At 38.4% G+C, this 15,587-nt stretch overlaps 1 pseudogene; it reads left to right on the top strand.

The window, feature by feature from the left end:
- The first annotated feature begins 467 nt into the window (after window positions 1-467).
- LOC131839840 (large ribosomal subunit protein eL6-like) lies at window positions 468-1,344 on the top strand (annotated as a pseudogene).
- The last annotated feature ends 14,243 nt before the right edge of the window (window positions 1,345-15,587 follow it).

Raw genomic sequence — 15,587 nt, 5'->3', positions numbered from 1 at the left:
AAGGAGTGCATGACTAACCATTCATTGTGAGGAAATAAGCCAGATTAATAATTTTTACTATATTTAAAACAAATTCCAGACTTATTAGAGATCTAAGATTTTTTTTAAAAGCTCTATAGCAGTAAAGGAGTATATTTATGAATATGTAATCTTAGTGTGGTCAGGAAAATGGCACCTACAGTATACAGGAAAATATGAAACTTTCTATAAAAATACATTTTATTTGGTAAAAAAAAATTACATTAAAATATGAAACTTTCTACAAAAATACATTTTATTTGGTAAAAAAATTACATAATACTAAAATAGGCAAATGACTAAGAAAAATATATGCAACACACTCTTAAGGGAAAGCTCAATAATCCATAGAAAGTTGACAAAGTCATCAGAAGAAAACAAAAATCACTAACAGACAGTAATGGAAAATTCTCAAAAAAAGATTAAAAAGCTCCTTCCACTCTTGCAAGATGGCAGGCGAAAAAACTTAGAAGCCGCATACTAAGAAGAAACCTGAAGCCCATAAGGCTAATGCTGGTGGCAAGGCTGAGAAGAGTAACCCTAAGGCTAAAACACCATAGAAGGGGAAGCTGCACTGCCGCCGAAACCCTGTCCTAGTCGAAGGAATTGGCAGATACTCCTGATGGCCTACGTATTCCAGAAAGTCCATGTACAAGAGGAAGTATCAGCGGCTAAATCCAGAGTTGAAAAGAAAAAGGAGAAGGTTCTTGCTACTGTCACAAAACCAGTTGCTGGTGACAAGAATGGTGGTACCCAAGTGGTTAAACTTCACAAAATGCCTAGGTATTATCCTACTGAAGATGCGCCTCGAAAGATGTTGAGCCATAGCTAAAAAAAAAACCTTTCAGTCAACATGTGAGAAAGCAAGCTAGCATCACCCCTGGGACCATTTTGATCATCCTCACTGGGCACCACAGAGGCAAGAGGGTAGTTTTCCTGAAACAAATGAGTAGTGGCTTGCTACTTGTAACTGGACCTCTGTCCCTCAATCGAGTTCCTCTGCGTAGAACACACCAGAAATTTGTCATTGCCCCTTCTACCAAAATTGATACCAGCAGTGTGAAAATACCCAAACATTTCACTGTTACTTATTTCAAGAAGAAGAAGCTGAGTAAGCCCAGACACCAGGAGGATGAGATCTTCCACACCAAGAAAGAGAAACAAGAGATTACAGAGCAGTGCAAGGTTGATCAGAAAGCTGTGGACCCGCAAATTCTGCCAAAAATCAAGGCTGTTCCTCAGCTTCAGGACTACCTCTGCTCTATGTTTTCTCTAGCAAATGGAGTTTACCCTCACAATTGGATTTCTTACAAAGAACCTAATTAAATAACTGATCCATTTTTTAAAAAGGTTAAAAAGTATTTGACACCTAGTAATTAAAAGTACAACTTAAGAGGTTTATCAGAGTATCAAATAGACAAAGCTCTATCTATGTAAGTAAGAATAGGAGAATAGAAACTCTCATATGTTATTGGAGGAATACAGTTTGTATAAATATTTTTTTAAAAGATTTTATTTATTTGAGAGACAGAAATCACAAGTAGGCAGAGAGGCAGGCAGAGAGAGGAGGAAGCAGGTCCCCCACTGAGCAGGGAGCCCGATGCGGGACTCGATCCCAACACCCTGAGATCATGACCTGAGCTGAAGGCAGAGGTTTTAACCTACTGAGCCACCCACGCACCCCTAAGATTTTTTTTAAAGTAATCTCTACACCCAACGTGGGGTTCAAACTTACAACCCAGAGATCAAAAGTTGCATGCTCTACTGACTGGCACCGCTGTGTAACTTTTGAAAAGCTTATTGGAGTTCTTGAATTTTCGTTAATATACCACTTAAAATAATCCTAAAAAAAAATAGTGGATTTCACTATATTTATTATTCACAGTACTTGCTTATAAAATTCCAGACAAAATATGCCTACCCAGTTTTCTCAAAGAAATAAAATCACAGTAGCAATGAAAAGAGAGAAAAGTGATCTCTAATAAAGTAAGGAGACACCAGTAACCCTGAACTATAATACTTGAGGAAGGGCTGAGAGATGCAGGGAAATACTCAAAAAGACATCTGTGACTAAAGATCTCAAACAAATCAGGCAGAGCACAGTACAGCTATCCAAGTAGATGGCAAAACCACAATTCTTGACTGAAACAATGGGAACAGGATGCCTGGGCCTTTAAAGGGAACTTCACTGAACCCCACAGAATCCTACAGGAGAACATAGGCAGTAACCACTTCAATATCAGCCACAGCAACTTCTTTCAAGACATATCTCCAAAGACAAAGGAAGGAAACAAAAACTAAAATGAACTTTTAGGACTTCATCAAGATCAAAAGCTTCTGCACAGCAAAGGAAACAGTCAAGAAAACAAAGAGGCAGGCACCTGGGTGGCTCAGTGGGTTAAGCCGCTGCCTTTGGCTCAGGTCATGATCTCAGGGTCCCATGTCGGGCTCTCTGCTCAGCAGGAGGCCTGCTTCCCTCTCTCTCTCTGCCTGCCTATCCATCTACTTGTGATTTCTCTCTGTCTAATAAATACATAAAATAAAAAATAAAAAATAAAAAAATGAAAACAAAGAGGCAACCCACGGAATGGAAGAAGATATTTGCAAATGACAGTACAGACAAAAGGTTGATATCCAGGATCTATAAAGAACTTCTCAAACTCAACACACACAAAACAGAAAAAAAAAAAAAAAAAAGGCAGAAAATATGAACAGACAGTTCTCCAATGAAGCACATACAAATGGCTATCAGACACATGAAAAAAATGTTCATCATCACTAGCCATCTGGGAGATTCAAATTAAAACCACATTGAGATACCACCTTACACCAGTTAGAACGGCCAAAATCAGCAAGACAGGAAACAACATGCGTTGGAGAGGATGTGGAGAAAGGGGAACCCTCTTGCACTGTTGGTGGGAATGCAAGTTGGTGCAGCCACTTTGAGAACAGTGTGGAGATTCCTTAAGAAATTAAAAAAAGAGCTTCCCTATGACTCTGCAATTGCACTACTGGGTATTTACCCCAAAGATATAGATGTAGTGAAAAGAAGGGCCATCTGTACCCCAATGTTTATAGCAGCAATGACCACGGTCGCCAAACTGTGGAAAGAACCAAGATGCCCTTCAACAGACAAATGGATAAGGAAGATGTGGTCCATATACACTATGGAGTATTATGCCTCCATCAGAAAGGATGAATACCCAACTTTTGTAGCAACATGGACGGGACTGGAAGAGATTATGCTGAGTGAAATAAGTTAAGCAGAGAGAATCAAGTATCATATGGTTTCATTTATTTGTGGAGCATAACAAATAACATGGAGGACATAGGGAGATGGAGAGGAGAAGGGAGTTGAGGGAAATTGGAAGGGGAGGTGAATCATGAGAGACTATGGACTCTGAAAAGCAATCTGAGGGTTTTGAAGGGGCGGGGAGTGGGAGGTTGGGGAACCAGGTGGTGGGTATTAAGGAGGGAACGTATTGCATGGAGCACTAGGTGTGGTGCAAAAACAATGAATTCTGTTAGGCTGAAAAGAAAAAAAAAAGAATAGTCAGAGGAGGAAGGCAACACACATTTCTTTAGAGAAGCCGTGTGTCATTGTAGAAGATAAAGGAGATGGATCTTTAATTATAAGCAGTCCAGAAACTGCTGATATCTTTAAACTAGGGAGAAATGAAGGTTGAAAGATTTCACACACACACACACACACACACACACACACACCACTTAGTCATAATGAGCTTTGCTGTGAACCAAAGAAAGTTACTCCTTGCCTGGAACACTACTCTAGTCTCTCCCCTGAAGGAACCTCTCACAAGTAACTGGAAGAATTCACCTCATTCACAAAAGTAATAAGCAAAAAAGACCCAGCCAAGTATCTATGCAAAGTTACTTTCAGGAAAAAGAAGAAAAATGTGGGAAAAACAAGTGGCAGGTGATGAATACCCACCAGAAAAATATGGCCACTGCTCAGATAAAAATCATAACCAAATATATGGTCATGAATAAAGTCACCTAATGAATCAAAGACCTCAAAGCAGAGAACTGGAGGAGATGAAACATGAGCTGGCAGACTTAAGAAATAAATAGAAGAAAAAAATAAATCCATCCAAGAAATCAAGTCCATATTGAGCAGCACAAACAGCCATCACTGAAATTACACCAAGGAATAGAAGAACAGGATTGAGAAAAGCAAGCAAAATATTAGATACAAACTATAGACTAAATCAATAACAAAAAAAATACAAAACAAAGAAAAAATAATTTAAAGATATAATTTTTTTTAAAACTGGGACTTAAACCTGTAAGTTAAAATAGCAGTTCATACACAAATCACAGAAAAAACAACAAAACTAAATTAATGCAAAGAGATCAGAAAACTAAAACATACCCAAGCAATAGCACTGAACTATAAAGATGAAAAACAACAATAACAACAACAAAGAATTTTGGGCATCAGGCAAAATGAGTAAGTTATCTACCAGTTTGAAGTAGACTTCCTGTTTCTTCTAAACTTTCTCTTATTTTTGGCTACCCAGGTAGACAATACACTTCCCAGTTGTCTTTGCAATTACTTAGGGTGGACACATAACTGTGTTCTGGACAACTGGATATGTGCTATAGTGAAGTATGCGATTTAAAGACAGCTGCTTTCCCTGAATTCTGCCTCTTTTTCTCTACTTCAAGCCAGAATGTAGATGTACCAGGGTCCCACCTCCAATCTTGGGGGTGAGAACAATGCCTTAGGGGATGGTGGAACAATAAGACAAAAATTGCTCCCTGGAAGATTTTATGCAGCATTTGTTCTGATAACCTAGACCAGCCAAACTGACGTGTGAAAAAAGATATAAAGTTCAATATATTTTAAATCATTGTATCGGTATCACATTCTTTCCTATACCAAATATGAAGGGAAAGAAATTAGACTGGCCTCATATTTCACAAAAATATTCAGTGCTTTAAGACAGATAGGGTACTTACTGTCTTGGTTGGTTTCAGGCTGCTATAGCAGAATTGCATACACTGGATGGATAACAAACAACAGGAATTTATTTCTCATAGTTGTAGTTCTGGAGACTGGGAGGTCTAAGATCAAGGTGCCAGCAGAGAGCCTGTTTCCAGGTTCACAGACAACCATTTTCTCACTGTGTCTTAATATGGCAGAAGAGGTGAAGGAGTTCCCTGGGATCTCTTTAACTCGGGCAGTAACCCCATTTATGAAATCTCCACCCTCATGATATAACCACTCCCCAGATCCCCACTTTCAAATACAATCACATTGGGGATTAGGTTTCAACATATTAATTTTGGAGGGATACAAACAAGAGCTAATCAAAAAGCTATTACAAACAATAATTTAATTTAATAAAATACCTAGGTTCAAAATTAATATAAAAATAATTCCACCTACAACTTTGATATACATGCTTCTATCAAACCAAACCTCACACACACACACAAACACACATGAAAGTTTGGATAAAATAAAATAATGGGTTTGAAAGCATTAGAAACTCTCCAGGCAGCAGAACTTGAGAGGTAAAGCTCTCCAAGAGTCAAGAAGTACTGAGATAAGTTTAACATTGTATTCTGCTCTTCTGAATGCATTTGCTGATTTGCAAGCGTCTAGCATCTGAGAATTCAGATTGGTTAGAGGATTGGTTTCCTCTAAGGCCCCTCTGTTTGGCTTGTAGATGTCCCTCTTCTCCCCATGTCTTTTTTTTTTTTTTAATATTTTATTTATTTTTTGACAGAGAGAGAGAGAGACAGCAAGAGAGGGAACACAAACAGAGGGAGTGGAAAAGCAGGCTTCCCATGAGCAGGAAGTCTGATGCGGGACTTGATCCGAGGACCCCAGGATCATGACCTGAGCTGAAGGCAGTTGCTTAATGACTGAGCCACCCAGGAACCCCTCCCTGTGTCTTCACATGGTCTGCGCTCTATGCATGTCTGTGCCCTAGTCTCCTCTTTTTAAAGTACACCAGTCACATTGGATTAGGGCCTACCACAATGACCTCGTTTTAATTTAATTACCTCTTTCAAGATCTCATCTACAAACACAGTCACATTCTGAGGTACTGCCAATTAGAACATATGAATTTGGGAAAGACACAATTTAGCGAATAAAAGATACTAAGAAATAGAACAAAACTTGGGTAGCTTGCTGATGCTATCTATACCTCAAGGAAGGCCTATCAAGGAGGTGAAATTTTAGTAAACATGACAAGCATTTAGTTAGGGCTCCCAAAAGATTTCTTCCTACAGTCAAACTGGAAGTGGATTAGCCTTCATGTATACTGGAATCCATCTTCAAACCAGCTCCATCCCAGACTATACCGAGGTGAACTGCCTGTCAGAAGCAGCTGCAAATCTTCTCTGAAGAAAAGGACAGCATTTAGACTCTCAAATTATCTTGAAAAATTTTAATATTTGCCATTTGATCAAAAATTACAAAGTATAAGAGGAATAGAAACAAACAGCTGAAAACCAAGAAGAAAAGATTCAGTTGCTGTTCAAATACTGGAGATCCAGAGTTCTGTTCTAGATGTACTATGCCAGTTTTCAAAAGGGCCTCAAAAATAACCAATAGTTTTGGAAGTAAACTAACCACTTCTTTTTTTTTTTTTTTTTTTTTTTTTTAAGATTTTACTTATTTGACAGAGATCACAAGTAGGCAGAGAGGCGGGCAGGGGGTGGGGTGGGGGGGAGCAGGATTCCTGCCGAGCAGAGAGCCTGATGCAGGGCTCAATCCCAGGACCCTGGGATCATGACCTGAGCCAAAGGCAGAAGCTTAACACACTGAGCCACCCAGGCACCCCAAACTAACCACTTCTTGAAACAAAACCTAACCATTATTAAAGGAAGACATTAAAATAAATACACTCAACAATGTAAAACACATGATGAATGGTATATAATATAAAATTACTCAACATGCCATAAAGCAGAAAACTGTGTCCCATAAAAGAAAAAGTACTGAAAAACACACAATCAAAAATGACAGTGATGATGAAACCAGAAAACAAGAGTGTTAAGACAGCCACTACAACTATGTTTAAGTATTTAAAGCAAAATACACATACAATAAGAAAGAAATTCTATGAGGTTATGAGGTCTAGAGATAATGCCAAAGATAGGAACAAAGTTATCATAAATAAATTGCTAAAAATTAGTGATAAAGAAAATATTTCAAAAGCAACCAGAAAAAAATGATGAACAGAAGAACAAAAATGAAATTAACTAAAGACTTCTTATTAAAAACTATGGAAACTAGAAGAAGAGGGTGAAACAACATCTTTAAACTACTAAAAAAAAACAAAGCAAAACAAAACAACTTGTCAAGTTAGAATTCTGCATTTAATAAAGAATCCTCCAAAATAAAGATGAAATAAACATATATTTTTAAAGACATCTTCAAGGGGTGCCTGGGTGGCTCAGTGGGTTGAGCCTCTACCTTTGGCTCAGGTCATGGTCTCAGGGTCCTGGGATTGAGCCCCGCGTCGGGCTTTCTGCTCAGCAAGGAGCCTGCTTCCCCCCTCTTTCTGCCTGCCTCTCTGCCTGCTTGTGATCTCTGTCTGTCAAATAAATTAAAAAAGTATTTTTTTAAAAACGACATCTTCAAAATGTTGAGAGAATTTATCACTAGGCTGTTTACATTGAGGAGAAAAATAATACCAGATGGCAAGTTGGATCTACACAAAAGAACAAAAATTACAAAAATGGTAAAGATGTGGATAAATGTAAAACTTCACCTCATTTTTAAAATTCTTTAAAAGATACCAGTCCATTTAAGTCAAAACTATAATAATGTATTGTGGAATGTATATCCTATATGTAAAACCATATAAGGGTATCTGGGTGGCTCAGTCAGTTAAGCATCTGAGTTTGGCTTAGATCATGATCTCAGGGTCCTGGGATTGAGCCCCTCATGGTTGGGCCCTGCACTCAGCAGGGAGTCTGCTTGAGATTCTCTCTATCCTTCTTCCCTTTGCCCAGCCTCTCTCCTCCTACCCCTGCTCTCTCACGTACATGCTCGCTCTCTCTCTCTCTAAGTAAATAAATAAATAAATAAATATTTTTAAAAATCAAAGATAAAGAAGAGGTATTTAAGGAAGTAAGACCTCTGAAAAGGTGAAAAGTGTAGGATAGAACACACGGACAAAGGACGGAATCGAACAAGAGGTGGGATACTGAAACAAAAACGAAACTAGAACAAATGGATGCAAATGAAAAGAATGTTGTAGGTTGTCTGGGTGCCTGAGCTTTCATCTCAGTCATGATCTCAGGGTCCTGGGATCAAGTCCCGCATCAGACTCTGGTCAGTGGGGAGCCTGCTTCCCCCTCTCTCTCTGTCTGCCTTTCTGCCTACTTGTGATTTCTGCCTGTCAAATAAATAAATAAATAAATAAAAATTCAAAAAATAAATAATAAATAAAATATAAAATAAATAAAAAATTTTTAAAAAAAATTTTTTTTAATTTAAAAAAGGAAAAATGAATGTTGTAGAAGCTAAAGGTAAAAGTTATGGAATTACTGGATCATTTTTTTTTTTTTTTGCATAGCAGAATTTTTGAAAAACCAAAGTTATACTTTTCAAAGAGTCTTAAGCTATTATGGCCTATCTGTGAATGGAAGAGAGAGAACTCCTGGAGGATTCCCTAGTAGTGTTGAGAACACAGTTAAATGAAACACCATAAAGCTGAAGGGACTCTGTGGTTTCCTCCACAAGTACTTAATGTACTACAGGTGAGAGGAGGACAGGAATGACTGGCTATAGTTTGGTACTAGTTTGGTGCTGGCCTTCTTTCGGATCAGCACAACAAAAAACAGGAAGTAATACTATTGAGGATAAGAGAGAGAGAGACAAAATGAAGGAGAGGATTGCAGGGTACAGGATAAATACAGAAAAAAAGTGGGGGAAGCCAAAAGTGAACTAATATATTGGGAGAAATTGGAAAGGGACTGAGAGAACTGATATAGTCAAAAAAGCATTGAGAGTTGGAGACACAGAGAATACAACCTCCCCTAATATCTGCAGGGAATTGGCAAGCATACAAATGGACCTACTTATAAATTTAAGGGTAATATGAATTGCCCAATGTTACAAGTGTTCTTTGGCCTCCATGGGCAACCATCATGAACACTGTGCTAATTCGGGAGTATCTCCAGAATCATGAATTGGAATGTGAAGAAAAGGTGGGATTGGCTTAGGACCCTCTCTTTGCATGGTGATGAAGTGTGTAAGAGGCTAAAACTAGTTGCTAACATTTGGTAGAACTGTTGCTTGTGATAATCTGGAAGACAGATCATACATTAAATGAACTTACAGTCCTAGGAAAAAAAGACTGGAAAATGGAAAGAGAGTAGCAAGACTTAGTTGCTTTAGGTATGTTTGCCAAGTGTTATAGGTTAGATTGTGTAACCCCCTTCCATAACCAAAAAAGATTTTTTTGATTTCTCACCCAAATACTTCAGAATGTGACTTTATATTGAAGATACAGATAATCAAGTTAAAATGAGGCCATTAGGGTGAACTCTGTCCAATGTAATTGCACCAAAATTAAAAAGGGAAATTTGGCACAGAGGCACACACACAGGGAAACACCCATATTGAAGGTGAAGATGGGGATTGGGTAATGCATCCACAAGCCAAGGACACCAAAGATTGACAACTATCCACCAGAAGCTAGGAAAAAGGCTTGGAATATTGTCCCTCACAGCCCTCAGAAGGGACCAATGCTGCTGACACTTTGAACTTGGACTTCTGGCCTCTGGATCTGGGAGACAATACACTTTTGTTTATTTAAGTCACTCAACTTGTAATACTTTGTTATTACAAGGATCAAATCAAGAGTATGTCCATCACATTCATAATTAAATTTTCTGAATAGGTTAAGAAGTCCCAAAGCAAAGTTTTAATACCAATATATCTTTCTGCTTTATGAAATGGCTTACAAAAAATTAATTTAGAGCTTGGTTCTCCATCACCTGAAAAATGTAGAGACAGCTCAAAGAATGCTCAGCTTTCCTCATACCCACAACTTAGATTTGAAGGACAGGCATCCAAGTCATCACAAATGGGTAATTCAGTGAATGATAGCAAAAAGAAAGGTTGGTATTTTTATATACAGTATAAGTTTCAAATGAGGTATTTATCTAAGGAATCAAAATGATTACAAAATAATTTCTGTGAGACAGTCTCTCTGTTTTGTTCTCAATTGTATTCTCAGCACCTAACCCAGAGGACCTAGACTAGAAGCTGCTCAACAAATATTTGCTGATAACAAAAATAAATGATGAATGGGCGCCTGGGTGGCTCAGTGGGTTAAAGCCGCTGCCTTCGGCTCAGGTCATGTTCTCAGGGTCCTGGGATCAAGTCCCACATCGGGCTCTCTGCTCAGCAGGGAGCCTGCTTCCTCCTCTCTCTCTCTCTCTCTCTCTGCCTGCCTCTCCATCTACTTGTGATCTCTCTCTGTCAAATAAATAAATAAAATCTTTAAAAAAAAAAAAAAAAAGAATAAATGATGAAAGAGGAACCAGAAGAAGTTGGGCTTTTCTCTGCTTGTTCATCCTGGTCCCACGATGCTGAAAGAAGTGGAAAATGAGGAAACCCCCTTAAGCAGTATTCTCAAAGGGAACTGAATTTCACTGAGGGTAAGAAGATAAAGGGAGACTTTGAGAAATTTGTATAAGACTGTATAGGGGTTCTTTGGCCCAGTCACCCACAGGCATTGATTTATCACTATCTCCCTAGCTTACTTCTCCCAGAACTAGTACTGTAATCCCAACTTTTATTTTTCAGTAGATGATGGTATTTCTCTTTTTTTACCAAGAGTATTGAAACCATTCAACATAAGCATTATCATCAAATCCAGTCATTTTAGTCTCTAAGTTGTGAAGAATATTGAGACTTTCTAGTATCCATATCACAGATGAAGACATAGCCTCACCTTTAAGGCTACATATCTGGGCTTCTACCTGTTTGCCAAGAGGACATTTTTGTATATGTATATGTATTATCATGTATAATACATTTATATTTAGTATATGTTCTAGCTGAATTGGAAGTCAGTGTCTTGACCCTTCACCTTGCTCCCCCATCCCCATCATCTGCTTCTTCAGACCAAGAACTCTTTCTGAAAACCTTGACATAAATACTTCCAAGTGTAGAAAACCCCCCAATTTTTGACTCTGGCTACTAGATTAAAAACATCAATTCTGGTGATGTGTCTTAAGGAGGGCAGAGATTGCATGGAACACTGGGTGTTATATACAAACAATGAATCATGAACACTACATCAAAAACTAATGACATAAAAAAAAAACTAATGATGTACTGTATGGTAACTAATATTACACAATAAAAATAAAGAGATAAAGTTTAAAAAAAATTAAAAAGCTTCAAGTGTCCATGGGCACTACCATTATGTAATGCATAGGAAAGGTAACAAAGGCATTAGAACTTAGTTAAAATCATTCCACAATCCAGGCCCATTATAGAACTATACCTCTAAGTTCCTACTCTTTCGCCTGTTATTAGCAAACATCCTTGTTCACATTCACTTTTTTGATGTGCACCTTTCTTATGAGGTCTCTAATAACATTCTAGTTCTTCTAAGGCCATGAGAATATTTCAGAAATAGTATTTTCTATAATGTGTTCCTGCTCATACATTCACCCAGATGACCCCTGTTCACATCTATCCCATGATAGTTAGGTGAAATGGGTTTGTGCTTCTACTTCTAGTTCAAAGAAATCCAAAGTCATCTCCAAGATTTCTACAAATTCCCAAGACTTATGTTTTTATGATTTCTTCTGCTCAGTTCTACATTATATTAATCCAGAATTAAATCCAGCTTCATTCAATAGAAAGGCCTCTATTCACATAAAACATAGATTTTTCTGAATATGTAGGAAACACAAGGAAGGACCACAGCCTACACCACAGAGCAAATACCTTAGAACTCCTTATTATCAACCATCCCTCTTCTCCAGAGTCTTTTCTGGCCATCTCACCACCAGGGATTGTTCTGTTCCCCCTCAACATACTCAGCACCTAACTCCATGCATTTCCATAAACTCCCCAGAAACCCAGACCCCAGAGGTTTCACTGTCTACCTCCAATGTGTTTTTCCAGACAACTACTGTTTCTTCCTTAAGAGGAATTCTGATGCAAATCATTATGGTTAGGATCCATGTTGGTTTCTGGAAATTGTTTATTAATTGTAGTCTGTTTTCCTTTGTTTTTTGAATGAGGAAACTAAGGCTCAGGGATCTTAAGTGCCTTGCTTATTTTAGCTCTAAGAATAGTGTTTACACAGACTATCTGATGCAGAATCACTGGGTGGTTGGATTTATTTATTTATTTATTTATTTTTGAATGCTGAATTTGGGACTCCACCTTTGATCTACTGAACAAGACTCCCAAATAATTTTTAGGCACACAAAATCACTATAACTTAAGGATTGGAGGGGCAGGAGATACTTAATGTTGTTATAAATTTAATATAAATCTAAGCTTAAGAATGACAGTGTGGATTCATTTAGCCCCCAAAAAGATTTTAGACAACTTTGACACAGGACAAAGTAAATACTAGTGTCATTTTGGTGGAAAGAACACCAGACTAGCAGTCAAGGCTAATTGTGTGACCTTGAGCAAGTTACTTAACATCTCTGGATCTCAGGTTCCTGGGGGAAAATACTGCTTTCCCTACTTAACTCCAAGGACTAGGAGAAGGATAAAATGAGATCACGTTTGTGAAAACACTTGTGGGAGGAGGGGAAAATAAATAGCTCTCTACAACTGCTAGGTATTATTTCAAAGTCCTACTTGGGCCTGGAAAATATCAATCTTCTGCATGTTACCAGTATGCTAGTAAGGAAGCCTGTGGAGTTTTTCAAGAAGCTAGTAGGATCCAAGTTAGGCAGCTCATTGCTCAGGCTGAGTAGCCAGAGAGGGGAATTCTTGATTCAGAGCAGCATCTGTTAGTGATTACGGTTTCAGAGGCATGTGTCTGAACTGAAGGCATGCTACAGAATTGGTCATAGCAGCAGTCCCAACGGTAAAACAGATTCCATCTTTAAAGTGGATATGAAAGGTAAACATGAAAGCATTATGCTACAATCACCTGGAGTAAAACAGTGCTTGTTTAACATTCCCCACAACCTGCTCACAAACACACACAAAGGAAAACAACGATAGACAAAGGGTTATGTGAAAGAAAGAGAGCCTGAGGAAACAATTACAACCATCAAACTCAGAAGAGCTCACTTGCACTCTGCTAATTGCTCAATATATTTGTGGAGTGGGCCTCTTTGGCATCCATTCCCTGACATGTTCTTCCTTCAAAACTCAAGTTTGTTCAATTTGGATCCTTGGCAGAAAAAAAATCCCTCATCCAAAAATCACTATGAATTCTGTCAGAGATCTGACTATAGTTAAAGAAAGTAAATTTATTATAACTCAGAAGATATGATGGACTCGGAACAAAGACCAAAGTCCTGGGCCCAGAGGGGAAAACAGTAATCCTAGGATTTCCAGGTGGGCCAGGTGAGTGAGAAGTTCTGAACATGACCGGGGTGGAAGAAGGGTAGAGGCAGAATGAGACCCCAGGGATTTTGTTAGAGTGTTTTTGTGAAAGTGTGCATTTTCTATCTATAAAAGGGAATGTATGTGTATGCTCAAGTTGAACTAAGCCTAGAGAAGAGTACCTTTCAAAATTTAAAGAAAAAATCAAGACTAGAAGTATAAGGTAGGTCAGAATTTACTGGTAAATTTACTGGTTGAGTGTACATAAGTCAAAAACACGATGTCCTGCACCAGGGGAGAATCCTGGTTTTAATGAAGAATACCTAGAAGATACTTGGAAAATCAGCAACTCGAATAGGTTGGCTGGTTTAAGTTCCATCTTTCTAGAAGCACTTGAAGAGAAAGCAGGGAGAGCTATGCCTATGCCCAAAGCAAGGGACCAGTAGGAGAAAAGAGAGGCAAAAGCTGACTCCATGTGCATGACTCCATGTACACGTATCCAAGGATAATCTTAGCACAAGAAAGTTCCTCTAGTAAAGCAGAGCACTGGGCCTGTGGGCCACATTCACTGAGGCCAGAGGAGGAACAAAGGAGATGAACTATATTCATCTCTATTTGGTTAGAAGTTTGCTCGCCTGTTTGTTTGTTATCCATATGGAAATGAATGGTCACCTCATAAACTAAGTCTAGCCACAAATCCCTTAAATCCATCTTATAGAAACTACTTTTCAGGGCATGAAACAGACTAAGAAGAAAATAAAATCTTTCAGTAGAAAGGTCATTAAACTAAGAGTGAAGAGGCTTGGGTTCTAGTCTGTTTTTTTCAGTTACTGGCTGAGGTGGCATTTCAAGACCTCTCTATGTAATCTACTGGAAGCCTGCAGTGAGGGACAGCGCAGGGTGGGGAGATGTGGAAAGATGATCTTCAAGGTCCCTTCCAGTGAAAACAGTCTATGATTCCAGTTAGCATATAATATAATTGAGGAAGCCTGAAAGGTTATATATCAAAACATGACTAGAGGATACCTCAGGGGAATGGGATTAGCACAGGAGTAGAGAGACAAAAGAAAATAATTGAAGAACACTTTCAGTGAGGAAAAAATGCAAAGGCAGGAGGCATTTGTAAGCGAAATATTAAACAAGAAAAGTTTCAGTTAGCATATAAAATAATAGAGAAAGTCTGGAAAGCCATATATCAAAACATTACTAGTAGTCAGAGTCTGAGCACGAAGCAGAAAGAGACTTGGGAGAGCCAACAGTGTGAATATTTTATTTGCCCTCTCTCTCTCTCTCCTGCCCTTGTTGGAAAATCCATCGTAGAGCCACTAGATCCACTCAGTTCCTTCTAATTGCTCTTTAACCTTTGGACCCAAGCCTCCATGCCCAGTGACAGGAGGAAGGACATATAGTTGGTGTTACCTGGGAAAGTGCTCTGCAGCCTCCTGTACAATATACCATCTGATTTTCTGGCACAGTTTGAAGAAAGCTGAGCTTGTCTTTCATCCTGTACTGATACTGCTATTTTCCCCAAAGGTTTTAACTTCATTACTGTAGCTTCTTATGTCATCCTAGTTCCTTTCTTTGTCCCCATAAGCTTCAGGGTCTACAAGTCTATCACATAAGCTATATAGAAGCCAAAAGAAGGGCATGCAATCAAACTGTTTTCAGAAGTTTTCCATGGTTATAAGTGACCCTGTCAACAGGGTCCCAAACTCATCATGTGTCTGTTTCTGGTAGAGGATCTGGTTGTCTTCATGTAGCTGATGATTTTTATTGGTGCAGTTCATTGGAACTGCCCTGCTGATCTTCACCAAATTATAAATTTGCAGGGTTCCAATGAAATGTATGAACCCCAGATTGATTACTCTGTTGAGTCATCAAGATCAAACCAAGTCAGCTGTTGAAGGACCCAAGCAAAACTCTCTGTTATTCCAAAGAGAGAAGCAGAATAAGTCCTTGGAAATAAAAAAAAAAAAAAAATTAAAGTGTTGCTAAATCACCACCAAGGACTTTTAACATTATCCTTATACTATGAAGG

The sequence above is a fragment of the Mustela lutreola genome, chromosome 8 (genome assembly GCF_030435805.1).
Source record: "Mustela lutreola isolate mMusLut2 chromosome 8, mMusLut2.pri, whole genome shotgun sequence".
Classification (NCBI taxonomy): Eukaryota; Metazoa; Chordata; class Mammalia; order Carnivora; family Mustelidae; genus Mustela; species Mustela lutreola.
Note: the sequence above shows the minus strand (reverse complement) of the source record. Positions and strands in the feature narration are given on the sequence as shown.